At 42.5% G+C, this 26,612-nt stretch overlaps 1 long non-coding RNA gene across 1 annotated transcript; it reads left to right on the top strand.

The window, feature by feature from the left end:
• The first annotated feature begins 12,517 nt into the window (after window positions 1-12,517).
• LOC144600413 (uncharacterized) lies at window positions 12,518-25,343 on the top strand. Its single transcript, XR_013548133.1, has 4 exons — window positions 12,518-12,922; window positions 13,147-13,255; window positions 16,974-17,222; window positions 24,442-25,343. It is a non-coding gene; the product is annotated as an uncharacterized LOC144600413 (long non-coding RNA).
• The last annotated feature ends 1,269 nt before the right edge of the window (window positions 25,344-26,612 follow it).

The raw sequence follows: 26,612 nt of genomic DNA, 5'->3' as shown, positions 1-26,612 counted from the left end.
TTCAGATAATAATCTGCCTTCCTATTCTTACCACCAAAGTGGATAACCTCACACTTATCTACATTAAACTGCATCTGCCATGCATCCGCCCACTCACACAACCTGTCCAAGTCATCCTGCAACCTCATAGCATCTTCCTCACAGTTCACACTGCCACCTAGCTTTGTATCATCGGCAAATTTGCTAATGGTACTTTTAATCCCTTCATCCAAGTCATTGATGTATATTGTAAATAGCTGCGGTCCCAACACCGAGCCTTGCGGTACCCCACTTGTCACTGCCTGCCATTCTGAAAGGGGCCCATTCTGAAAGGGACAAATTAGGGACTTTGTACACAACAGGTCATGTCTTACTAACTTGATTGTTTTTTGAGGAGATAATGAAGGTGGAAAACAGAATTCCACTGTACCTTGGTACATGTGACAATAAAGAACCATTGAATATCATTGATTGGTGAGGGTAGGGCAGTGGGTGGTGTCCACATGGATTTTAGTGAGGCATTTGATAAAATCCCCCATGTCAGCTCTTTATGAACTGTCGTACATGCCTCAGCCATTTGAAGAAGGGTCTCGACCCCAAACATCACCCGTTCCTTCTCTCCAGAGATGCTGCCTGTTCCAGCATTGCTGAGTTACTCCAGCGTTTTGCAGTTCCTTCCTACACCGTTTTCCACATTGTTAGGTAGACTCTGGTGTTATACCTGTACTGGAGCAGCTCGGCTGGAGGCTGGACTAGTTCTAGATTCCAAGTATTACAGCTAGGGACTTGTCAGACCCTGTGATGCTGCCGTATCTCGTGCACTCTCTGTTTTTTTTTATATAGAAAGTGAATTGAATTGTCTGAAGCCCGGCTTCTGCGATGTGCGGATCTCAGGAGGAAACAGGGATGAATCATCTGTTTGAAACTTCTGTCTGAAGACAGTGGTGAATGCGTCAACTTGTTTTCTCGCTCTGCCTTTGTCGATGATAAGGATATTCTTGGCGCTTCCTCTTAATTGATTAATTGTCCACCATCATTCATGACCAGATGCTTTGGACTGCATATGTTTGATTGTAGTAAAAGAAACACTCATCAGAAGTACTGGTGCGTAGGTAACACCTTCAGAATAGATTTGGTGGAGAGAATGGGAAAATGGAATCAAGTTTTGACAGAAGATAAGATATGAGGGAATGCTGTCAAGGTAGTTGTGAGAGTTGGTGGATGTATAGTGAAGGCGACTTTATTTCTTGCCTCCTGTTCTTCAGGGATTGAAACTTGGAGTTGATCTCCAGTGATATCCCTGCTCACTGCCATTTCCATGCTAATAAAGAGCAAAGCTGGATGCTGAATTCATGAAAAACAATAGGCACCAAAGACGTGATGTATTGCTTGCATTCCACACATCTAGGGTGGGTTTATAATAAATTACAATCCCTGCCCATTTTGGAAAGCTATTGAATTTATTCCACTTGAAATCTCAAGAGCTATTTGGTGATAATGAGTCCCAACTACTCCATGTAATGGCTCCCATACCCAGAGCCATTGGTGCATTAATATTGCAACAGGTTATTTAATCTCTACTTACGTTTAACATTAGCTAAATTATCCGGTGAATAAACTGGTGTGCACATTTTACAATAAGGATACTTTACCCAAAAAAAGATCAGAGTTGAAACTTAAGATGAAGGTGGAGGTGAGAATGAATTAATTAGGGAAAGTCCCAGCCTACGATACAATGTTCTGAATTTTATCCACGTAATTATCCACTCTGCTGCTTTTGCCATGGTTTTGAAAACTATCGCCATACTGGGCTAAATCTTATTTCTGTAAAGGCAAGTGTTGAGACAGAAACAAATTGCAAAATTCTGGAACGGAAACCTGCCTCATCCAGTTTTAAAAGAGGAGATCTGAGTGGCCAATCTCTTCATGTGAACTGCGTTAGTCATTAAAACATTATATTGAGGTAGCCACCCTTCTAATTAACACTGGATCTATGTCTAACCGCAGACAGTTAGGTTGTTTAGGCTTGAGGGAATCTGGCATGTGGAAGACGGTGAGGGCTGACGATGCTTTAAATGCCACATAGTATACCGCGGGAGGTGGGAGAAGAAGTGGGCTTCCTTTAGACCCAACCAGCAACCCAGTAAATAGAACAATAGCAACAGTTGCTGGAGTTAGACACAAATAGACAATAGACAATAGACAATAGGTGCAGGAGTAGGCCATTCAGCCCTTCGAGCCAGCACCGCCATTCAATGCGATCATGGCTGATCACTCTCAATCAGTACCCCGTTCCTACCTTCTCCCCATACCCCCTCACTCCGCTATCCATAAAAGCTCTATCCAGCTGTCTCTTGAAAGCATCCAACGAACTGGCCTCCACTGCCTTCTGAGGCAGAGAATTCCACACCTTCACCACTCTCTGACTGAAAAAGTTTTTCCTCATCTCCGTTCTAAATGGCCTACCCCTTATTCTTAAACTGTGGCCCCTTGTTCTGGACTCCCCCAACATTGGGAACATGTTTCCTGCCTCTAATGTGTCCAATCCCCTAATTATCTTATATGTTTCAATAAGATCCCCCCTCATCCTTCTAAATTCCAGTGTAAAGTGGTGGAGTAACTCAGCAGATCAGGCAGCAACTCTGGAGAAAAGGGATGGGTGGCGTTTCAGGTCGGGACCTTTCTTCAGTATGAACGAAAAGGGGCTGAACTGAAGTTGTTCATTTGTACTTGCACTGCCATTTAGTCAACTCATGGCTGATCTGTCTTCGTGCCACTTCCCAGCACCAACATTGTATCACTTGATACAATGAACCTACCTGATCTCCTGGTTGCTAAGCACCGCTCATTCTCCTTCCCATTCCCACACAGACCTTTCTGTCCTAGGTCTCCTCCATTGTCAGAGTGAGGATAGACGCAAATTGGAGGAACAGCATCTCATATTTTGCTTGGGCAGCTTACAGCCCAGTGGTATGAATATTGATTTCTCTAACTTCAGGTAGCCCCGGCATTCCCTCTCTCTCTCTCTATCCCTCTCCCACCCAAGTCGCACTAGCTTCTTGTTTTCATCTAACAAACAGCTAACAATGGCCTGTTTCCTTTATCATCATTACTTTTTTGCACATCTTTCATTCATTGTTCTTTATCTCTCTACATCATCACCTATATCTCTCGTTTCCCTTATCCCTAACCAGTCTGAAGAAGGGTCTCGACCCAAAATGTCACCCATTCCTTCTCTCCAGAGATGCTGTCTCTCCCGCTGAGTTACTCCAGTTTTGTTGTGTTTATCTTCGGTTTAAACCAGCAGTTCCTTCCTAGGCATTGTATCACTTGAATGCCTTAACAGCTAACAATCTATCAACCTCTGTATTGAGTAAAATTATGGTCCTCTTGGGTGGAGAATGGTAAGGGTTCATTACTCTTTAGGTGAAGCAATTGAATAGCCAACTAAACTTTCAGACCATGACCCTTGGTCATTGACATCTTTGCCAGGGAAAACTAGTCTAAAATCTGACCAGTCAACCTCAGTGAGAATTTTATATGACTCAATAAAATGACCTCCCATTCCTGTAACATCAGAGGAGTTTAGGACCACTTTGTTTAATTTCTTCAGATACAACAAAACCACCATTCCAGGTTTAATCCTGTAATCCTTTGCTCTATTACAAGTGCACATTCCCTTTGGTTGGGAGACCAGACCTGCACACTTTGTTCCAAATGAACTTTTACCACGGCTCCACATAATTGGTGCAAGATGTCATTAGTGCTTTACGCAAACTGTTGGAAGTAGATCGAAATACAATTTGTCTTCCCAATTCGCTGATCTACCTGAATGGTAATTTAAGTGGTTTGTGTACAAGGATACCCAGTCCCACCAAATCATTTGAAGTCTCAACATGCAATACATATTCTGCATTTCTATTTTCCCCACCAAAGAATGTGATCTCACATTTTCCATATTATATTCAATTTTCCACGATCTGGTCTCTTTCGATCTCAACAAAAGCCTCCCCCTACCCTATTTTTGTATCTTCAGTAAATTTGGATATATTATACTTGATGCCTCATTCAAATTATTAATATTGCTTGTGACCATTGCAGCCCAGTACCATCTGCTGAATTGCTGAACAGTTTTCATGACTTTACACCAGGAAGATAACCATTTTGTTCCCTATTCATTAACTAATCCTCAATCCCGACCAAGATACTAAGATACATGTGCTCTCATTTTGTTTTATAGTCTCGTGTTTTACATTTGATTTATTTTATTTTAGTTTAGTTTAGTTAGTTTAGAAATATAGCGTGGGAACAGGCCCTTCGGCCCACCGAGTCCGTGTCAACCAGTAATCACCCATACACTACCTCTATCCTACACACAGAAACAACTTACAGAAGCCATTTAACCACATTATTTGGAATGTGGGAGAAAACATCATACTTTGAAAGACTGGAGCGACTCGGCTTGTATACACTGGAATTTAGAAGGATGAGAAGAGATCTTATCGAAACGTATATGATTATTAAGGGGTTGGACACGTTAGAGGCAGGAAACATGTTCCCAATGTTGGGGGAGTCCAGAACAAGGGGCCACAGTTTAAGAATAAGGGGTAGGCCATTTAGAACTGAGACGAGGAAAAACTTTTTCAGTCAGAGAGTTGTGAATCTGTGGAATTCTCTGCCTCAGAAGGCAGTGGAGGCCAATTCTCTGAATGCATTCAAGAGAGAGCTGGACAGAGCTCTTAAGGAGAGCAGAGTCAGGGGGTATGGGGAGAAGGCAGGAACGGGGAACTGATTGAGAATGATCAGCCATGATCACATTGAATGGCGGTGCTGGCTCGAAGGGCCGAATGGCCTCCTCCCGCACCTATTGTCTATTGTCTATTGTCTAAAAGTGGACCACCCAAAGAAAACCAATGCAGTCACAGGGAGAATGTACAAACTCCGTACTAACAGCACCCATAGATAGGATTGAACCCTAGTCTGGTGCTGTAAGGCAGCAGTTCTACTGCTGTACCACTGCGCCACCTTTATTGAAGATCTTATTGCAGATTTTTGGAATGTCTGTTAGTTTGTCCTCTTCTATTGTGCTACTCCTCTTTTCAAAAATTTCACATTTTCAAAACACCACATCGATCCAATCACATTGCTATTTTCTAAATGCACTGTTATCTCTTCTGTAAATATCAATGGTCTCGACCCGAAACATCACCTATTCCTTTTCTCCAGCGATGCTGTCTGACACGCTGGGTTACTCCAGCTTTTTGTGTCTATCTTTGGTTTAAACTAGCGTCGGTAGTTCCTTCCTACACAAATTCCAATTATTTTCTCTGCTACTTATGTCAGCTCATAGTTCCCTATTTTCTTTCGCCCTCCTTCTGAAACATTAATGTTATGTTTGCAATCTAGCAATCTGTGGCAACCATTCTAAAATTGACGGAGTTTGGAAGCCAAGTGCATCCATTATTTCTGCATTTTCCCCCCTGAAAATAATACAACATAGAGTCCATAGAACAGTACAGCACAAGAACAGGCACTTCAGCCCACAATGCCCTTGCCGAATATGATGTCAACACCAAGCCTTATTTGCTGGCACATAATCTATATCACTCCACAACTTTCACATTCATGGGCCTATCCAGATGGCTCCTAAATGCCAGCCTTCATACCAGCCTCCACAACCACCGCATCCATTCACCACCCTCTATGTGAAAAATGTTCCTGGGCCTGTACTCACGGGAGTTTAGAAGAATGACGGGACCTCGTTGAAACGTATAGAATAGTGAAAGGCTTGGATAGAGTGGATGTGGAGAGGATGTTTCCACTAATGGGAGAGTCTAGGACTAGAGGACATAGCCTCAGAATTAAAGGACGTTCTTTTAGGAAGGAGATGATGGCCCAGGCTGAATCTACTACTTGCAGCCTTTTGCATTCCTGTGCTTTGGAATTGCCATACCAGTCCATAATGCAACCTGGGCAAGAAGCATGGCCTATAAAGGGAAAACATGCTTATACTGTACCTTCTACAGTGCATCTGTATATGTTTGTTGGAGAATTCAGTGGCATGCCAAATCTCTTTCAACTTATAAGAAAGTGAAGGCACTGTCATGATCACATCTATGTGCTTGGCCCAGGACAAGTCAAAAGAGATGTTAACTCCCAGGAATTTGAAGCTGCCAACTCACTCCACCACTGACCTTCCAGTGAAAGCTAGCACATGGTCTCCTGACATCCCTTACTTGACTCAACGATTAGTTCCTTGGAGACGTGGACTGGACGATCGTTTCGCTGAACACCTTCGCTCAGTCCACCTGGACCTACCTGATCTCCCGGTTGCTAAACACTTTATTTCTCCTTTCCATCCCCAAACTGACCTTTCTGTCCTAGGTCTCCTCCATTATCAGAGTGAGGCTAAACGCAAATTGGAGGAGCAACGTATCATATTTCGCTTGGGCAGCTTACAGCGCAGTGGTATGAATATTGAAGACAGTGGGACAGGCAGCATCTCTGGAGAGAAGGATTTTTGATTTATTTTTTTAGATTTAGAGATACAGCGCAGAAACAGGCCCTTCGGCCCACCGGGTCCGCGCCGCCCAGCGATCCCCACACACTAACACTATCCTACACCCACTAGGGACAATTTTTACATTTGCTCAGCCAATTAACCTACATACCTGTACGTCTTTGGTGTGTGGGAGGAAACCGAAGATCTCGGAGAAAACCCACGCAGGTCACGGGGAGAACGTACAAACTCCGTACAGACAGCACCCGTAGTCAGGATCGAACCTGAGTCTCCGGCGCTGCATTCGCTGTAAGGCAGCAACTCTACCGCTGCGCCACCGTGCCGCTCCGTACATTAGGGTTAGGAATGGGTGACATTTCGGGTTGAGACCCTTCTTCAGACATATTGATTTCTCTAACTTCATGTAACCGCGGCATTCCCTCTCTCTCTCTCTATCCCTCCCCCACCCAAGTCGCACCAGCTTCTCGTTTTCACCCAAGAAACAGCTAACAATGACCTGGTTCCTTTATCATCGTTACTTTTTTGCATATCTTTCATTCATTGTTCTTGACCTCTCCACATCATCGTCTATATCTCTCATTTCCCTTTTCCCTGACTAGTCTGAAGAAGGATCTCAACCCGAAACGTCACCCATTCCTTCTCTCCGGAGATGCTGCCTGTCCCACTGAGTTACTCCAGCTTTTTGTGTCTATCTTTGATTATTTCCTTGGCTTTGTGGATAATGAACGAGTGGTTGTTGGTGGTGTTGTGGCACCTGCTGTTCCATCTCCTCCCGAATGTTTGCGTGTGATGTTTTATTCGGAATTTCAGTTTTAAAGAAAAATATAAATAATGAATTCCGTGCAGTTTTTTTAAAATCGTGAAACTTGTAGAATGATATCACTCTGTATGAAGTTGAAAAGCTGCCCATCCTATTACATCTCAAGCACACGGAGCAAAGAAAAATCAATGTGAAAGACATGGGGTTTGATGTTTTTTAAAGCTCCATCTGGAGTTTGGGATTTAGCAGCTAGTTTTCTGTCTGAAATGAAATGACAACAGCATGTAAAGACTTCCAACTTTTGAAGTTAAACCAAGGTTGACAAATAGTAAAAGCCCACGCTACGGTTTTTCTCCCCCTCTCTGGAAATATGGATTGTGATGGGAGCCCAGGCACATTAAGAGCACTGCGGCAGCACCTTCTTGTGCGTTTATACGACCGAGGTCTTTGAAATTCTGCTTGGAGCAACATCGGGAGCTTTGTTCCTGGACTGACAGAAATTTCAAAGGCCTCCATTTCACTACAAATCTTTCTGATTGGAGAAGACACATCGGATTCAATGCAAACCGATTCTGTCATTTGACTGTTCTTCAAAATGTGCTTTCCTATGAATTTGACCCCCGCCTCCCCCCCCACTCCTCATATTCAGAAATTTTCCCAAACTTTGAGAAAACCCATGAAACTATGTTCCATTCATAAATACTCAAACTGCCCTAGATTCTTTTCAAAAGGAACCAGCTCACAGCTTTAACCCTGGTTAGGTCTTGTTAGTCTGTACAACCTGGGCAAGAAGCATGGTCTATAAAGGGAAAACATGCTCATTTGAACCCAAATCAGATCACATTCCAAAGGGTAACCTATGAAGTTAATTCAGACAATATGGGACTTTTTAAACTGTATTCCTACTTGTTATTGAGGAGAGAATTCTGTTGTTAGTAAAGTCAATAATTCTGTCTAAAAAAGACAGAGTGCTGGAATAGCTCAGTCAGCATCTCCGGGGAACATGGATAGGCAATGTTTCAGGTTAGGACCCTTCTTCAGACTTAAACCCTTGAAGTCCTCAGAGATGCTGCCTGACCCGCTGTTACTCCAGTACTTTGTCTTTTCTTTGTAAACCATCATCTGCATTTCCTAGTTTCTACAATAGTTCTGTCTGTTTTCTTGCTGTTTGTGAAATCAAAGACACTTAATAATATCAAGCCCATACCATCTCACCAGACCCTCGTCATCCTGAACCCTTTAGAAAGACACAAGGCATCACAAGTGCATTTAGAAACTGGCAGATCCACATCAGAATCCTAACAGATTCATTTCTTACACCTTGGATTATTTTTAATTTTTGGTTAGATAGCGACCAATGGAAACACACGCCACAACACAAGATAATAAGAGTCACCTGCATTATTTATGTCAGTGTCAAATCTTTACACCCCTTCCATATATCATGATTCTAAGGAGTCTGACAACTCTTTTAGAGATGGTACTGAAAAGGCAAATGGATGGAGTTTTCCCTGTATCTGTGCTGAAACTGATCTGGCAAAATTTGAAAGAACAGTATTGATTACGCGTTACTGTGCATTTAGACTGTACGGCACTTGACTTGAGATTGCTCAATAAAGCAGGAGGGGATGTTTTTTCTTCATCTAATCTATAATACAGCTGACCATGGAGTATTTAATGCAACAATAGATTTAATTTTATGAAACATCTAACAGACTTTATACCGAAGTGCAAGTGCTTGGTGCAAAGTAGTAAGGGATAATTAATCTTAATCTGCATCGAGCCCCTTCATCAGACTTTGTTCTGTGTTTGACCTGCAATGGTTCAATTCACAGTGGGCAGCACAATGGTGCAGTGGTAGAGTTGCTGCCTTACAGTGCCAGAGTCCCGGGTTCGATCCTGACTACAAATGCTGCTTGTACGGAGTTTGTACATTCTCACTGTGACCGCATGGGTTTCCTCCCACACTTCAAAGACGTACAGGTTTGTAGGTTAATTGGATTCGGTAAAATTGCAAATTGTCCCTAGTGTGTCGGATAGTGCTAGTGATCGCTGGTTGGCGTGGACTCGGTGAGCCAAAGAGCCTGTTTCTGCTCTGTATCTCTAAGCTAAAAACTAAAACTCACGGTGGTGATAGCTTTAGTCTGGTTTTCGCCAATACTGTGTTTTCTACTGGAACACCCAAGATTTTTTACTCTCCATTTGACCAATATTGTGTCTAACGAAATTAGATAAAATGCCCTACTGACAATGATAAAATCAAACAAATGACCTGCTTCCAGCTATGGTTATGTCAAGTATTTAATATTTCTGAATATCTTGCATCTATTTTGAGGTTTACGCTACAGACCTGAATCAGATTGGAAATGTTTTTTGTTACTGGTGATTTGGGAATGCTGAGCCTTGTTGGTTGGAATATTGCCCACATATAATTGTTTGATTAAATTATTGGACTGTAGCCCACAGTGGTTTATTTCATTTGAAGGCAGCTTCGTGTACTCATCTCTTTGGTCTGCATTTTGACAAAGGTAAATGGTAGAATTTTATTACTTTTATTTCCTGCCTGAAATTCCTGTTAGACTCAAAGCTGATGTTTAAATCCGGGCAGAACGTTTAAAGCATTTATTTAATCAATGGTGTAAAAGATGGCGGAAAGATGGAGCTTAGATCGAGAATGCTTTGACTCTGGGAATGCTGACGGCATGGGAGAAATTGTGAGGTTGATGAAGTTCTTAAAATTTGTCCCATCCTTAAAAAACTCTTAAATCGAAGGAAAATCCAAACACCACAATGGTGGGCGATAGCATTGAGAGCAAGATTGCAATTCTGACACCACTCAAACAGATTATCCAACTCCCTCCTGATCAGGTCAAGACCTTTCTTCAGACTGAGAGTCAGGGGAGATGGAAAAGAGAGATATGGAAATGTACAGGGAATAAATGAATGAGAAGTATGCAAAATAACTCATCAAAGCCTGCAACGATGATCAAGAAAAAGGTGGAGCCCACAATGGCCCATTGTTGGCTGTGGAGAAGGTGATAACGATTGATACAAACAGTGAAACTAAGTACGATGACTAGGGTGGAGGAAGGACAAATGGAGAGAGGATGCAGGGGTTATTTGAAATTAGATTAATCAATATTCATGCTGCTGGGTTGTAAGTTGCCCAAGTGAAATATGAGGTGCTGTTCCTTTTTCGTGTGGCCTCACTCGGACAGTGGAGGAGATCTAGGACAGAGAGATCAGTATGGAAATGGCAAGGAGAGTTAAAGCGCAGAAAAAGGCCCTTTGGCCCACCGGGTCTGCCCTGACCAGTGATCCTCACACACTAACACTATTCTACACACACTAGGGACAATTTACATTTATACCAAGCTATTTAACCTACAAACCTGTACGTCTTTGGGGTGTGGGAGAAAACCAGAGCTTCTTAGAGAAAACTCAGGTGGTCACGGGGAGAATGTACAAACACCGTACAGACAGACAGCACCTGTAGTCAAGATCTCCGGCGATGTAAGGCAGCAACTCTAGTGCTGCACCACTGTGCCGCCTTGTTTGAGGATGGTTCATCAGTCATGTTGGCCAGCAAGCATGAGGCCTTTAATCTTTCCACATGTATCAAGACACAGTGAAAAGCTCTAGTTTGTTTGCTATCCAGTAAAAACAAAGACTGTACATGAATACAATCAAGCCGTCCAGAGATAAAGGATAAAAGGTACATTTTAATAAAATTCAATATAGAAACATAGAAACATAGAAAATAGGTGCTGGAGTAGGCCATTCGGCCCTTCAAGCCAGCACCGCCATTCAACATGATCATGGCTGATCATCCAAAATCAGCACCCCATTCCTGCTTTTTCCCCATATCCCTTGATTCCTTATGTAACATTGATGTCCGATAAAGCCCGATGATGAAAGTTCAGAGGTCTCCATTAAGGTAGATGGGAGATAGGTGGGAGGTCAGGGATGCACTTTATCTGATGAGAGGACCATTCAGTTGCCTGATGGCAGCTGGGAAGGAACTATTCCTGAATCTGGAGGTACTTGTTTTCAAACTGAAAACAGACACTAAAATTACTTTTAAGCACACAATGTTTGTTGGGGAACAATTGATGGGATGTTCCAACTCTTAGGTCTGGCGGTGAGTATCAGCAGGTCACCTCAGCTCTGGTTCTCCCCACACTCTTGACATTGGCTGGGTACAAATTGACGGGACTGGATGCTGACCAAGAATAGGAACCAGTTTATTGGACTGGAAGCTGATGTGTGTGCCTCTATGGTGCTTTAATGGATCTTAGTTTGGGTGAGGATAGGGCCCTTATAATTGCCCTCAGCACTTCTGCTCCTGTAAGAATGAATCCGTAAGTGTATCCTTGGTCAGCATCCAGTCCCGTCAATTTGTACCCAGCCAATATCAAGAGTGTGGGGGAAACCTGCTGCTACTCACAGCTAGACTAAGAGTTGAAACATCCCATCAATTGGACAGGGTAGCGGGGAGATACAATTCCATCTGTTATTAATGGGCAAGACTGTGTTCTGTAATCACAAACTTGTTGCAAAGAGCTATTCGGATCTAATTTCATTTGACAAAGATATACTGGAGTATTTTCTTTAGGCTTAGCCACAGAGATACCAATCAGCATCAGGCCCTGGCGGGCTCTGAACTACGAAACCTCTTGTTTCATATGAAATAAATCTTTTCGAAGGTCTCATTTTTGTTTATAACCGATCCGAATATAATACATACATTAATCATCATATCAAATAAAGCCAGCATAAGGCTCTACAGGAACTCCCCACTGTGTCTAACACACTGTGAAAAATCTAATTCATCATCGCTGTGTAGATAAATCAAAGTGTGAAGTCTGCAGTCAAACAACTTCATTTGCGCAGCTGTGCACAAATCAGCACAGCAGGGGAAGCAATAATCTTTCATTTCAAATCCTCTTTTTATTGCACTATGTTTTTTTCTAAGGTGAAAGAAGCCAGTTACAAATGTTCTGGTCAAATAATTATCCGACATGGACCAATTTCAGAATATAAGCAGTCAGTTTTATGACGCCAATAATCGCTTACTGTTTGATTAATTATCTTCCAGCACCAACACTATCCCGTCCCCCGACTACAATAAAATTCTCCACCTCATCTCGCAGTAGCTAAGGCTGGACAAACAGGAGCTGAGCTCGGACTGATAGTGGGCTCCCACCTGAATCAACTATATAAAGGTTGCTTTTTCAAGCCGAAGACTACTAAAACCAATTCTGGGGGAAAAAAAAACCAGCAGAAAACAACACGCAGGAATTGAACAGATGACATATTGAGCACGGCGTTTAGTTTTAGGCATGCAAATTGCAAGAGATATTTCAGTTTGCCAGCCTAATTCTTAATAATGAATAAGTGATCCTGGTGAAAATGAGCTTCTGTACCTGTTAATATTCCATGTTCCTTACTTTGAATAATTTCATGCTCGCAAAGTGTGATTTGGAGCTCACTTGCCTGGCGACTGCAAGAACTAAACAAAGCAACAAATCCTCAAGGAGTGTGGTATATAAATAAAAATGGCTCACTGTGTTTAGTGAACCAATTGCTCACTAAGACATCATAGGAATGTATTGATAGCTCTGCTCCCTCTGTTGAAAAGGACTATGAAGATCAGCTACAAGGTAAAGAGAGGGACTATAATACCACTGTATAGTAAATGTAAATGTTTGCGAGTCATTTATGATGTGCTACGTTATTTGGTCTTTACAGTGAGAGGGGAGCTCGTGGAATCTTTGAATAAACTAACTGCTCTGTTTGCTTTCCATGTCTCACTTGCTTCAGTCGCTATACACTGCGATGGACTGCTGGAGGTTAAGAACTGACTGAGTGTGCATAATTTACACAGATAGCATGATGGGATGGTGAAAAATCCTAAATATCGAAAGGAACAAAGGGCAGCACAGTGGCGTAGCAGTGGAATCCAGCGCCAGAGACTACGGGTGCAGAGACTACGGGTGAGTTTGTACCTGTGACCTTGTGGGTTTTCTCCGGGTGCACCGGTTTCCTCCAAAATTCAAAATACGTGCAGGATTGTAAGGTAATTGGCTTCTGTACATTGTCCCTAGTGTGTAGAATAGGACTAGGGTATGGGTGATTGCTGGTCAGCATTGACTCCATGGGCCGAAGGGGCTGTTTCCATGCTGCATTTCCAAATTACTGGGGACTTTGTGTGTTTACTAGACCAAGTGAACCCGTTGGGCCCAAACCTCTCCTGCATTGGTGCAGCACCCTCTCCTACCCTCTCCCCCTCTCACCCCTCCCCCCTTTCCTCTCCCCTCTCCCTCCCCCTCCCCTCCCCCTCCCTCCTCCCCCTCCCCTCCCCCTCCCTCCCCCTCTCTCCCCCTCTCTCCCCTTCCCCTCCCCCTCCCCCTCCCCCTCCCCCTCCCCCTCTCTCCCCTTCCCTCCCCCTCCCCCTCTCCAACCCCTCCCTCCCCTCCCCCTCCCCCTCCCCTTCCTCTTTCCCTCTTCCCCTCCCCCTACTCCATCCCCCTCAACCCCCCTATCCTTCCTCCTCTTCCCTCCCTCCCCACTCCCTCCACCCCCTCCCTCCCTCCCCCTCCCTCACTAGGAGATAGATTTAAACTTTAAAATGTGAATAACTTTAAAGATATAACAACGATTTCAATGAAATTTCTTCCATTAGCACCAAAGGGACGATGGTGAGTAATGTGTGCCAAAAATTGCCGCGCTATCGTGTACCGTTTTGGCTGTAGTTCAGGAACAAACAAACAAACAAGTTTTAGTATATAGATATGATTGTATTGGTAGAATAGGTCTGAATAGTTCACGATTAATTACAAGAAGTTTAAGGTGTATGAGGGGAGAAAAGCTATACATGAAAAATATTTTGCAAGAAAAAAGGCAAGTCTAGTAACAGCTGAATTGAAAGTCAATGGAATTGGTGTTCTGGTCTCCAAATAGTTAATATTGAAAATTTTGGAAGTTAGCAGAGGAACTTTTAATTTGTGCATCAAATAGACAGAAATTATCCTCAAGTAATGGATAGGGATGTAATTGCTTTGAACAAGGCCATAATTGAATGCAAGGAGGTGATCTGCAATCAGAGATCAGACAAAATGATTAGTGATTATGTAATTGTTCGAAAAAATCTGCGTGGCATTGCAATTTCAGTGTGTTCCTGGATCCCACACTGTGTGCTGAGTTTTGCGTCTCCATTAACTGAGGTGTATATCAACTCCAACTTGCCAAATCTGCCAAATCTAACATTTGAATATATATACTAATTATACTTGTGGAATTAAATTGAAAATGCAAAGGAATTTGTCTGGCACCGTCCCTCAATGTCAAACAGTCCAGCAGCAGCAGCAATAACTGAGCTCGGACTTCAAATCCAGGTTACGTGAGCTGGTCTGGCAGGAAACCCTGGCACAATTGCATTGGGAATCATTCGGCCCAAATGCATCAGTTCAGAACAGCAGACGGCTCTAATTGTAGAAAGCAATGGACACGACCTCTGCATTCCATGGCAGACAGAGTTGAGCGAGCCAAAGTGCTGCAAGTCAAACATAGTCCCTGGGAAAGGGGAACAATTACCACAGAAGAGAGATTTATCGAACGTTGAGTTGGATGAGCAATATAATTTTTAAGAAGCATACATGCATTTTTAGAGGCATTTCCACAGGTTTAACTATTTTATATGCCTCTTCAAGTGATGGATCTGGTGTGTTTAGTAACTTGGAGTCATTTTTTTTCTCAGTTCATCCACAAATAAACACTATCTCATAGTGATATACTCATCTCATCGCGATACTCAGAGAGATCTAAGAACACACTGAAGTTGCAATGGCCCATTGAGTTTTTTTAGAACAATATAATTAGTTTAGTTGAGTTTGGAGATGCAGCGCGGAAACAAGCCCTTCAGCCCACCAAGTCTGCGCCGACCAGCGATCATCCTGTACACTGACACTATCCTACACACTAGGGACAATTTATAATTCTTACCAAAGCCAATTAACCTGCAAACCTGTAGGTCTTTGGAATGTGGGCGGAAACCGGAGCTCCTAAAGATAACCCACATGGTCATGGGGAGAACGTACAAACTATATACAGACAGTACCCATAGTTAGGATTGAACCTGGGTCTCTGGTGTTGTAAGGCAACAACTCTACTGCTGTGCTCCTGACCATTCACCTGATCTCTGAATGTGGATCGCTATCTGTTGTTCAGAGCAACTTTGCCAAGGAAGATAGGCACAAAATGCTGGAGTACCTCAGCGGGCCAGGCAGCATCTCAGGAGAGAAGGAATGGGTGACGTTTCGAGTCGAGACGTTTCTTCAGACATGGAAGAGGTTGAGATGAACCGAAGCTGTGTCATCTTAGAAAGGGATAGATGTGAATAGAAGTTCAGAAAGATGCCATTAGGAAGGGACATCTTGAAGTTGAAAGAATGTTGTGGTGAACCATTGTGAACATTAGGACAATTAAAAATGGGTTATTCTTCAAAATGATCAAGGAGTAATTGATTCTTCTACAAGAGATTGGCTGAAAAAGTTGAGAATTAATTGGGAAAGATTTAGTTTTCCAATATCATAATCATGTTTAATGAGGCATCTGAAACAAAATGAAAATACATTACAGAATTCATATATGGGAATTGGATTCATAGAACTGTACAGAAGCAACCCCTTCGTCCAACTTATCCATTCCTTCCAAGACGCCCTATTCAAGCTAATTCCCTTCGCCCGCTTTTAGCCCACATCCCTTTTCCTTTCCATGCACCTGTCCAAATATCATTTAAATGTTGTTAATGTGCCTGCCTCAACTACTTTCTCTGGCAGATGGTTCTATATACCCATCTGTGGGAAACATTTGCCCCATAGGTTCCTGTTAAATCTTTCCCCTCTTACTTTAAACCTCTACTCCCTGGTTCTTGATTCCCCTACCCAGGGGAAACGACTCTGCACATGCACCATATCTATTCCCTCAATGATTTTATGCAGCTCAGGAATATCACCCCTCTGCTCCCTGCACTCCAAAGTCCTACCCTGCCCAACCTCTCCTGATAGCTTTGGCCCTCTTGTCCGCCTCCTCATAAATCTTCTCCCCACTCTCTCCAGCTTAATGGCATCGAATTAAAAGACGCCAAGCCCATATATTTATTAAACCAAATGCTAAACTGATCTACTGTAAATCTAAGCCAGTGCTGTTTGCGCTAAAATCTCAGGTAGAAGAAAGGCAAAAACAAATTGCACTGTCAGCGGTTATCAGTCAAAGTGACAGAGTGCATCAGGCATGAGGCATCGTGCCGGTACTTAGTAATGGCAAGAAAATCACGCAGCCTCATGGAGATTGTAAAGGGATGATGATCGATACATTTTACCCACACTTCCAGAATTATACATCAAATTAGCAGGTGTGAAGGTTTTTTTACTAAATGAGACCTTACTTATGCTGATGACCAGATTAGTATAAGCAAAGAAAGGCAAGGCTCTTTGACAATTGACACTCACAATTGGTTTGACTGAAATCAGTGTGTGTGATAAAATAATCAACCAAAAAATGAGATACTGCAAGAGATTCAGCATTATTCAAGATGAGGACGTTTTAACTGTGACGTTTACAGAGTATGAAAATCATTGGACACATGGAGTGCTGAGAAGAGTTCATCATCGTAATGTGAAGGTTATAACATGTAAATGTGCTATTATCCAGGAGGAAGTCATTAATTTAGTTCTGCCAGCACTTGAAAGTGGGCTGTAACCAGCTGAGAAGAAAATTGCAGCCATATTCAGAGCCGAAACAAACAAAACATCCCTGAACTGTGGTGATTCCATGCCACATAAGATTCTGCCCAACCTTCTCACAGTGTTCACTCCGATTCATCAAATGTTAAAGAAAGACGATTCCCGGTGATGGAGAAAGGATTAGCAAAACCATTGGGAATGTGAAAAAGTCTCTGTGGTGAGTGTTTTTTTCTTTTACTGTAATTATGTTAAACATGTCAGGGACTGCACAGAAGTAATTGTTCTCTGATCTCACCTCACTGATAACCTGTGGACTCCCAGCCTGAATAGCTGTAATCAATGAACAGTGTCCTTACATAGGTATTCTTCTTGTCAATGTGATCCAGGGATGAACGTAGTGCAAGAGAGATCATATCCTATGTATAGAAGATAGACTCAAAAAGCTGGAGTAACTCAGTGGGACAGGCAGCACCTCTGGAGAGAATGAATGGGTGTGTTTGGTGGTAAGAATGGGAAGGCAGAGTATTATCTGAATGGTGTCAAGTTAGGAACAGGGGACGTACAACGAGATCTGGGTGTCCTAGTGCATCAGTCATTGAAAGGAAGCATGCAGGTACAGCAGGCAGTGCAGAAAGCCAATAGAATGTTGGCCTTCATAACAAGAGGAGTTGAGTATAGGAGCAAAGAGGTCCTTCTGCAGTTGTACAAGGCCCTAGTGAGACCGCACCTGGAGTACTGTGTGCAGTTTCGGTCTCCAAATTTGAGGAAGGATATTCTTGCTATTGAGGGCGTGTAGCGTAGGTTTACTAGGTTAATTCCCGGAATGGCGGGACTGTCATATGTTGAAAGACTGGAGCAACTAGGCTTGTATACACTGGAATTTAGAAGGATGAGAGGTGATCTTATCGAAACGTATAAGATTATTAAGGGGTTGGACACGTTAGAGGCAGGAAACATGTTCCCAATGTTGGGGGAGTCCAGAACAAGGGGCCACAGTTTAAGAATAAGGGGTAGGCCATTTAGAAGCGGCACGGTAGCGCAGCGGTAGAGTTGCTGCTTTACAGCGAATGCAGCGCCGGAGACTCAGGTTCGATCCTGACTACGGGTGCTGCACTGTAAGGAGTTTGTACGTTCTCCCCGTGACCTGCGTGGGTTTTCTCCGAGATCTTCGGTTTCCTCCCACACTCCAAAGACGTGCAGGTATGTAGGTTAATTGGCTGGGTAAAATGTAAAAATTGTCCCTAGTGGGTGTAGGATAGTGTTAATGTGCGGGGATCACTGGGCGGCACGGACTTGGAGGGCCGAAAAGGCCTGTTTCCGGCTGTATATATATGATGATATGATGATGATGAGGAAAAACGTTTTTAGTCAGAGAGTTGTGAATCTGTGGAATTCTCTGCCTCAGAAGGCAGTGGAGGCCAATTCTCTGAATGCATTCAAGAGAGAGCTGGATAGAGCTCTTAAGGATAGTGGAGTCAGGGGGTATGGGGAGAAGGCAGGAACGGGGTACTGATTGAGAATGATCAGCCATGATCACATTGAATGGCGGTGCTGGCTCGAAGGGCCGAATGGCCTCCTCCTGCACCTATTGTCTATTGTCTATGTTTCAGTCTGAAGAAGGGTCTCAACCCATTCCTTCTCTCCACAGATGCTGCCTGGCCCGCTGAGTTACTCCAGCTTTTTGTGTCTATCTTCGGTTTAATCTAGCATATGCAATTCCTTCCTACACATATCCTATGTATACCTATTTTTCCTGTATGCAAAGGGTCTAAATTGCCATGAAGACTTATGCAGATTTGGCACATTGCCACTCTTTCAAATCACTTCATTATGGTGGTTGATGTTAGAGCTACTGGGCAGTAGTTATTGAGACGTCACGTTATTTTTCTTGAGGACAGGAATGATGGAGGTTCCTTGAAACAGAAGGGGACTGTAGATGTTACACTGAGAGATTAAAGATGTTGGCGAAGACTGTGGTTAGTTAACTGATTACTTGACAGAATAATGTTTCAGTATTCAGTTCAGTATTCACTGATCACAAGTCCTGGAACTGAAGTCCACTGTTGCTACAATGGTGGCATTGAGGATTCGGAGCTGGCTGAGTCATTTGTTCTGACAGAACTTATGACATTGAATTCAATGCATTTAACCCAAACACAACAAATGGCTTGGTGCGATTCACCACTTAAGAAGCGACAACAACAAAAAAGACGCAAAGTGCTGGAGTAATTCAGTGGGTAGGCCACATCTATGGAGAACATGGGTAGGTGACATACCCATGTATTCCAGAGATGCTGGCTGACCCACTGAGTTACCCCAGCACTTTGTAAACCAGCTTCTGCAGTTGCTTGTATCCACAACAAAAAAATATGCCTTGCAAGTGTTAGATATAATTTTCCATCACAGCAATGGAAATTGTTCCCCTTGTGCAAAATGCTACTGTGTAGACATACATTAAGTGGATGGATTAATTTTGACAGGCATCTGAACGAATGCAAGAGGCAATTTCACTATTAATGCTATGAGACAAACTTCCAATGGGTCCAAATAGATTTCTGTGAATAATGTTTCAGTATTGATCACCAGTCATTTTGTGGGTGAATGTGAAGAATATAAATTCATGCACTATCACAGCAAGCATGATAGAGGTTTTAATATCTATGTGGAAGAAGTCATATCAGACAACCACCCCTAGTTTAGATCAGTTCAATTTGAATAATTTACGAACAGTCATGGACAAGAGCACCATTTTGCTTTTTCCATCCACCCAGCTCCACATGAACGGCCAGTTCACATTGCACAGGGAACGCTGTAGAAACAGGTCACGGTATGTCAAGTGAACAAAACCATGAAATATCAACTTCCAGCATTTCTTCTAAGCTATAGAACAAATACCACGTTCCTCAATAGAAAACAGGAATGCCACTGCACAGAACACTCAGAATGCTGCAGAGTTTTGCTCAGACCAATTTGAGGAATTATAGATGAAATAACAAACATCAGTTCATAAACCACTGGATGAACAGGTTCAAAGTGCATGACGGGTTGTGTGCTGAGACCACACGGACAAGAGTCAAGTTGAGAGTGTTTTATTGTCATCCGTCCTAATATACAGTATATATATAATATATTATATCGCATATATAATATATTATATAGTGCATATTATGTAGTATATACTGTATATTATATATAATATATATAATATATATAATATATATAATATATATTATATGGGTATCACAAAATGCTGGAGTAACTCAGCGGGTCAGGCAGCATCTCAGGAGAGAAGGAATGGGTGATGTTTTGGGTCGAGACCCTTCTTCAGACTCAGTCTGAAGAAGGGTCTCGACCCAAAACGTCACCCATTCCTTCTCTCCTGAGATGCTGCCTGACCCGCTGAGTTACTCCGGCATTTTGTGATACCTTCGATTTGTACCAGCATCTGCAGTTATTTTCCTACACATATGTATTATATATGTATATATAGTACATATAAATGTCTGCCTTTTTGAGTCAGTGACTCTTGTAGATCCGGTCAATGGTGGGGAAGTCAGTACCCGTGATGGACTGGGCAGTGTTCAACACTTTTTGCAGTCATCTTTGTTCCTGGGCGTTCAAGTTGCCGAACCAGGCCGTGATGCAACCGGTCAATATGCTCTCTACTGTACACCTGCAGAAGTTCAAAAGTGCATTCGTTGACAATATGGGATTTCAGGGAATGATTGGAGGGAATCAATTCCAGGAATTATCACCTACTTTTAATGAGACCGTTAGCAAAGTTCAACAACATCCTTGATCTCAGTGGAAAATATTCTAGGAACATATTAAAGACTGTGGCATTGAAGAAGTTGCTGAAGTGAATGCCACATTTTTTCAGGAAGGGTAAACACCTAAAACTACTGTTTATAGTCAAGATTAGTCAGCATTAATCCAGAGATGGATGTTCAGACCTGTAGCATTGCAAATTCAACTTGCGTACCATCAGTTCTACTACAGGGATCTTAATAACTGTGAAAACTAATGACTCGGTTAAATTTATAAATATATAAATCATTTTGTTTGGTTAAGAAAAAAATATTCCTGTTTGCTATATTTAATTAACTGTAATTTTCATTATGGTCTGTTGTATTACATGTTCGTTATTAACAGAGGGACAGCTTATGTGAAACCATTGAATGAACCAAATTTGCCTTGTTTGATCTCCTTGGGTCTGATGGTTTTCCATCTGTAAACTGCAATGGACTTAGACGAAGGGATTAAAAGTACCATTAGCAAATTTGCAGATGATACTAAGTTGGGGGGTAGTGTGAATTGTGAGGAAGATGCAACAAGGCTGCAGGGTGACTTGGACAGGTTGTGTGAGTGGGCGGATACATGGCAGATGCAGTTTAATGTAGATAAGTGTGAGGTTATTCACTTTGGAAGTAAGAATAGAAAGGCAGATTATTATCTGAATGGTGTCAAGTTAGGAGGAGGGGGAGTTCAACGAGATCTGGGTGTCCTAGTGCATCAGTCAATGAAAGGAAGCATGCAGGTACAGCAGGCAGTGAAGAAAGCCAATGGAATGTTGGCCTTCATAACAAGAGGAGTTGAGTATAGGAGCAAAGAGGTCCTTCTACAGTTGTACCGGGCCCTGGTGAGACCGCACCTGGAGTACTGTGTGCAGTTTTGGTCTCCAAATTTGAGGAAGGATATTCTTGCTATGGAGGGCGTGCAGCGTAGGTTCACTAGGTTAATTCCCGGAATGGCGGGACTGTCGTATGTTGAAAGGCTGGAGCGATTGGGCTTGTATACACTGGCATTTAGAAGGATGAGGGGGGATCTTATTGAAACATATAAGATAATTAGGGGATTGGACACATTAGAGGCAGATAACATGTTCCCAATGTTGGGGGAGTCCAGAACAAGGGGCCACAGTTTGAGAATAAGGGGTAGGCCATTTAGAACGGAGATGAGGAAGAACTTTTTCAGTCAGAGGGTGGTGAAGGTGTGGAATTCTCTGCCTCAGAAGGCAGTGGAGGCCAGTTCGTTGGATGCTTTCAAGAGAGAGCTGGATAGAGCTCTTAAGGATAGCGGAGTGAGGGGGTATGGGGAGAAGGCAGGAACGGGGTACTGATTGAGAGTGATCAGCCATGATCGCATTGAATGGCGGTGCTGGCTCGAAGGGCTGAATGGCCTACTCCTGCACCTATTGTCTATTGTCTATTGTTTATTGACTTTGCAAGAAGTTAAATGCTGGGAATCCATTCCTCACATTTTGGGACTAAACGTCACTGCCACATAGAATAACATCTATTTGGTATATGATACTTGATCACAATTGAGGCAATGTTATCACTTGGGATGCAATATTATTGCTGAAGTAAAGAAGAATTGTGCTGCTGTCAGATACAAGGTCGTTTTCAGCTCTGAGTACATTCTCACTTAAGTAGAGACTCAGGAGTGTTGCTCGTCGTGGATTTGGCAATGATACTTCCACTGAATGTCAAAGGTAGATGGTTGAATTCTCTCTTTTTGAAAATGGCAATTGTGTGGAACTTTTGTAAAATATTTTATAAAATGGCATAAATGTTATTTGCCACTGAATGTTGGCTAAGTCATGCTACATGTCATAGAGTCATAGAATCATAGAGCATGGAAACAGGCCCTTTGGCCCAACTTGCCCACGTCGACCAACATGCCCCATCTACCTGCCTGCTTTTGGCCCATATCCCTCTAAACCTACCCTATCTATGTACCTGTTTAAATGTTTCTTAAACATCACAAAAGTACCTGCCTCTGCTACCTCCTCCGGCAGCTTGTTCCATACATCCACCATCCTTTGTATGAAAAAGTTATCCCTTAGGTTCCCGTTAAACTTTCCCCCCTCACCTTAAACCTATGACCTCTGGTTCTCGATTCCTCTACTCTTGGCAAAAGACCCGTTTACCCAATCTGTGCTTTACCCAATCTATTCCTCTCATGATTTTGTACACCTCTATAAGATCAAATATAATATGCCTATATCAAATATAAGATGCCTATGTAGGCATAGGTTTGTTCATCTGCTGATATGTTGCAGCCCAAGAACTTTCTCTTCTTGTTTCCCCTTATATCACAAGCAAATCAACTGAAATGGTGCAGTGCTCCAGCTGATCCAAGGTTTGATAGTACACATCTGGCATTCGTTGGCCTTTTAGGCATATTTCCAAGTGGCTGCCTGGTTCAGTCTAATCTAATCTATTTTCAGTTGTTTGCAATAATTTCCACAAATGGTTTCCCACTCAACCCGTGTTAGGCGAGAATTTACAAAATGCAATGTTTGTGCTTGAGGAAATGATTACAGACCAAGTCTGAGAATGCTAACCCAACAAGATACGATTCCATAGACACAGGCATTCATTCGGCACTTCAGCCAACTAACTGTGTGGTTAATCAGCCTGAACAGTGTGAAATAGCAAGATATTTTATCATAGTCTACATCAAGAATATGGTTTGGTCAGAAGGAAACAATATTCTTACATACATAGAAACAAGGAACTGCAGATGCTGGTTTACAAAAGAAGACACAGACTGCTGGAATAGCTCAGTGGGTCAGGCGGCATCTCAGGAGAACATGGATAGGTGGCGCTTTAGGTCGGGATGGTTCTAAGCCGAAACATCACCTATCATGTTCTCCTGAAATGATGCCTGACGTGATGTGCTACCCCATCATTCTATGTCTTCTTCTTACGTACGTATACACTTTCCAGCAGATAGACACAAGAGGCTGGAGTAACTTAGTGGACCAGGCAGCATCTCTGGGTAGAAGGAATGGGTGACGTTTCGGATCGAGACCCTTCTTCAGACCCATTCCCATTCCTTCTATCCAGAGATGCTGCCTGTTCTGCTGAGTTACTCTAGCATTTTATGTCTATCTTCGGTGTAAACCAGCATCTGCAGTTTCTTCCTATACACTTCCAGCAGCCTCACCAAAGACTGTGATCTGACGCTGCAACTCCCCATTCACGATATTAACCTCCACAGTCATTGAATAACATGATCAGTTATTATCCCATTAATTGCCTTAACTTGTTTGTTCCGTACAAATCAGTGACTTTGGCATCTTGTGGTTTGCATGGCTTGCATGCAGCTGTTGTTAGCTTTTCCAGTACATTTTTGAGGCCATGAATCATTTAAGATGAATCATGACCCATCATAACAATTCGTGTTGGGTGAAACTTTGCAGTAGGTACTACTTTAGTTCTTAATGGAAACATATCACTTAAATAAGCATCAAATGTTTGCACTAATGTCAGCTCATCAACACCTTCTTGAGGACAATTAAGGATCAGCAATAAGTGCAAGGTTTGCCTGGTCCATCAATGTTAATGTAGAATGATGAAGGCAGTATCTGCTTTACACATGGTCATTTCAATGGTATAATGAAAGTTTGATTTTTTTTTCATTTCCAGCATGTTCCAGCAAGAAAAAACCCACCAACTCAGCCAAAGTGAGATACCTGTGGTTGGTCTTTCCACATTGCACCTTAGTTGGCTAGTACTGTTGATTTCAATTGTCTGTTTAATATGATCATGCAGTGTCAAAACATTGAAAACTTTAAACGAAGCTGACCCCTTTAAGTTGACACAAAGATTTAGTTTAGTTTAGAGATACAGCACAGAAACAGGCACTTCAGTCCACCGAGTCTGCACCGACCAGCGATCCCCGCACATTAACACTATCCTACACACACTGGGAAACAATTTACACCGATACCAAGCCAATTAACCTACAAACCTGTACATCTTTGGAGTGTGGGAGGAAACTGAAGATCTCGGAGAAACCCCAAGCGGTCATGGGAAGAACGTACAAACTCCGTTCGGACAGCACCCGTATTCGGGATCAAACCCGGGTCTCCAATGCTGCAAGCACTGTAAGGCAGCAACTCTACCACTGTACCACCGTGCTGCCCAAATCTGAGGGGTAACTTTTTCACGCAAAAGGTGGTGGGTGTATGGAACGAGCTGCTGGAGGAGGTAGTTGAGGCAGGTACTATCACAATGTTTGAGAAACATTTAGACAGGTACATGGATAGGACAGGTTAAGAGGGATGTGGGCCAAACACAGGCAGGTGGGAATAGTGTAGATGGGACATGTTGGCAGGTGTGGTCAAGTTGGGCCGAAGGGCCTGTTTCCATGCTGTAAGACTCTATGACTCTCTATGACATCTTGTTGAAGTTACACTGAAGTATGGCATTAAGGCACTAATGTATTTATATGGAATTGTGTTCACAGAATATCAATTGCATATTTATTTAGACAATGTACCACTTTGCCAGTGTGCAGTGTCATTTCTACTTAAGTGGTGAGACCAAGTAATTACTCCAAAACCTTCTCTCATAGAGCCTTTCATTCAATTAAAATGCTCGTGAAAATTATCCTCACATCGCAATGCTCTTTCATTTTCCACGAAGAACACGTGGCTCCTAGTTTACCTCTTTGTGTGTGACAGTTTGGGGGAAAGTGTCCATAAAGAAATGCTGTTCAAGACAATGGAAGTATTAAATACACATTACACCATTCACTACAAGGAGACATAACGTAGCTGGATTTATATAGCAACTCTCCAATTTACAATGTGCCACAGACAATCAATTGCTTTGACATACATTGACTGCAGTGAAATAACATTGAAAAACATGGGAACTATTGTGACTAATTCTCATTTGCTCTCAGGCAGCCACAGACTTGTATTCTCTGCTCCATCCTAGTTATGCACCAATTTATGCATTCTTTCACGTGAAGGTATATCAGAGGTACGGCTCATTAACAATGATGTGCGACTCTTGGGCAAATGCATTGTTGGTGATGATTCATTTCCCTCATTATGCACATGCGATTATGCAGACACTTCCATGCAAAATATTCCAAATAATACAGGTCTGTCGGGATCACTTCCGACTGAAATGGAACATCCTTCACAGGAAACATCAAATGCGCAGATATTAAAGTATGCGGGGTACGGAATCCTGGTCTTGTGAAAATATCTTCTGGACTATAAATTGAATGGTCCATTAGAAATGATGGAGTAGTGGCATAAACCTGGGCAAATGCCACTTTTAATCAATTGCATTCTGACAGATTTACGCTCACTTTATACTTAGATCTGTAATTATAAACTGTGGACAAACATAGTATAAATAATCACATTTGATCATTCGTTCAACTGTACAGCAAGAAAAAAAAAGTTTGACACCTGTAAGAAAAAAACTAGAATTTTAAATGACCTTTTTCATAAACATTTTTCTTTGTGATTTTGTACATTAAAAAAGATTGGTTAAGGGCCTCTGGAAATCTGTGCCATGGAGCAAAGCAGAAAAGGATTTGTGACATAGGAATTAACAGAAGAAGGGTCTCGACCCAAAACGTCAAACATTCCTTCTCTCCAGAGATGCTGCCTGACCTGCTGAGTTACTCCAGCATTTTGTGATACCTACAATAGAAAACATTTGATCGATTTAGTTTAATATAGCGATACAGCCCGGAAACAGGTCCATGGGCCTTACCGAGTCCATGCTTACCAGCGATCCCCGCACACTAACACTATCCTACACATTGATGAAATTTTTACAATTTTTAACCG

This window comes from Rhinoraja longicauda, chromosome 15 (assembly GCF_053455715.1).
Source record: "Rhinoraja longicauda isolate Sanriku21f chromosome 15, sRhiLon1.1, whole genome shotgun sequence".
Taxonomy (NCBI): Eukaryota; Metazoa; Chordata; class Chondrichthyes; order Rajiformes; family Arhynchobatidae; genus Rhinoraja; species Rhinoraja longicauda.
Note: the sequence above shows the minus strand (reverse complement) of the source record. Positions and strands in the feature narration are given on the sequence as shown.